The sequence below is a fragment of the Pelmatolapia mariae genome, linkage group LG5 (assembly GCF_036321145.2).
Source record: "Pelmatolapia mariae isolate MD_Pm_ZW linkage group LG5, Pm_UMD_F_2, whole genome shotgun sequence".
In the NCBI taxonomy this organism is placed as follows: Eukaryota; Metazoa; Chordata; class Actinopteri; order Cichliformes; family Cichlidae; genus Pelmatolapia; species Pelmatolapia mariae.
The window spans coordinates 38735774-38737863 of record NC_086231.1 but is presented as its reverse complement, the minus strand read 5'-3'; the positions used below and the strand labels follow the sequence as shown (position 1 = coordinate 38737863).

Genomic DNA, 2090 nt, shown 5'->3' with positions numbered 1-2090 from the left:
GAAAAGCCCTCATCAAGTTTTGGACAGGATGGGAAGTCTTGCCGAGAGAAATGACTGTGGAAGTGGTCAACAGCAGTCTTCCAAAGTCTTCCACCTGTTTTGAAGTTCTACGTCTTCCTGCACACTACTGTACCTATGAGTCATTTCTGATGGACATTGAGGTGTCTCTCAAATCTACTGACTCAGGTTTTGGTCTGGTTTAGGATTGATTCCATAACCACATGGTAAGATTAGACCATTTTTTCTTTCTTGCATCACATTACTGTACTCAGTGTTCAAAGAAACTGACAATCTAGTGAGTTCTAGTTCCTTTAATACACTTGACAGTGAAAAATACACAGTACAGGTGAGCATTTATGGCTTTTTGTCAGTTTATATTACAAAGAGTTCAGAAAACAAAATCAGTTGTTCACTGTACATTATAAATTACACAGTATGTTTAGTTTATTCTCGCTACTGGAAAGATTATTTGCATTAAGATGTTATACTACTGTACCGTGTGCATTGTATTAAATCTGCTCAGAGTTGACATGTACTGTACATCCAAGAAATGAATATCAAATCAAATCACTTTTATTTTATTGTCACTTATTTTTATTATTATTAAAGTGACAGCTGTGTAAAACAAATCCTGTTTTATAGCCACTCACTGTTTTGTTCAAAGTGAAATTGGTTATGCTGTTTTGAGTCAGTATTAGCTACAACGCCATAGCTGTAGAAACTTAAAAAAGGGGTGTGAACATATTGCACCTGCTTACTTAAGAGTTAAGGTGTGGTATCAAACATAAGTTTGAGTGACTGAACAGTTTCACAGTAGGTATCCAAAGCTTGACTGAGTGAAACGTTGTTGTTTGGTAGCACAGCAAGCTCTCGTTCACTCCGTGCACGTGGGAGCTGAATCTCAGGAATGATCTCATTTGATGGGCGGTGATTATGTGGTCCTGTCCAGTCCACACCATAATCCTCATCAACCTGAAAGAGCATGCACATGTCTTAAATCTAAACTGAAGTGGTGATTCCTGCAGCTGTTCCTAGATGGACTTATTGAGTCTGTCAGGGCCTATGTGAGTTTCTAAGGCATAATTAGTCATTCACCCATTCTAGGTCAGGATTGGTTCTTTTCAGGTATAACAAATTTAACTTTGTTTAAAGTATTGCCATCTATACCTGACAGATGGAATAAAAGGAGAGAATGGCTTGGGAGACATTTTCACTTACAGGAGAAATATTTGGTACACCAACTTGCACAGTAGAAATAAACTCATCTCCACTACAGATAGCAGAGTTTTACATACAAGAACAAATACGGATCAAATAGTCATGTACCTGTGACAAATCTTGTCCCTCCTTCCTGTGCAGCAGCCAGAGTTGCAGAGGTGAATGGTTGTTTGCTGTTCTGAGTCCGTGCTGATTCCATGCTTCCTGGAATGACTGAAGATGATGTTGAATGTGATGCAAAAAGCATCTGTGCAGTGCAAACAAGTCAATTTCTTCACCAGGGTTGAGCAGTCCTTGAATCTCCAGCTGGGTGAAGATTGTGTAGAAAAGGTCAAGGACGTTTTCATATACATCCCTCCACAGGCGCTCAATGCTGTAAGACACAGTGAGGGAAATTGTTCATTTATGGTTTTTCAGGCATTCCTATGTCAACAGCCTTCCAAGTCAATTATTAGTGTAGTGGTAATGTGCTGTGAAACCAGTCAATTATGCTCAGAAACCATTTGTTTTATTACAATTGCATGTGTGAAAGAAATGTAAGACAGGCCATCAATTTACTTGTCCTTACCGCTGGTTGTGAACACTTCTGCCTGTAATGTGAGAGTTCCTGTTCTCCCCCATTGTCTGCACCATGAAATGTGCAACCTTCACATTTTCCCCTCCTTTGTCTGACCTGGAAAAAAAGTAGAGAAGTTTTGATCCGAGTCAGTGAGAGTAACAATCTGAATATAACTACTGTCCAATACAGAGTTTTTTTGGCATACTGTATTTGTTAAACACCTCTTACCGGACTCGTGACGGTATGCCATATTGTCTGATTGCTGACAAGAAACCATCAAAAACTGTTGTAGCTTTGTTGTTGGTGGCAGCTT

At 39.3% G+C, this 2090-nt stretch overlaps 1 long non-coding RNA gene across 1 annotated transcript; it reads right to left on the bottom strand.

Annotated features, from left to right (window-relative positions):
• Positions 1 to 1348: 1348 nt before the first annotated feature.
• Positions 1349 to 1877, bottom strand: LOC134627301 (uncharacterized). Its single transcript, XR_010093891.1, has 3 exons — positions 1787 to 1877; positions 1497 to 1591; positions 1349 to 1422 (listed from the first exon to the last, which is right to left on the bottom strand). It is a non-coding gene; the product is annotated as an uncharacterized LOC134627301 (long non-coding RNA).
• Positions 1878 to 2090: the final 213 nt, after the last annotated feature.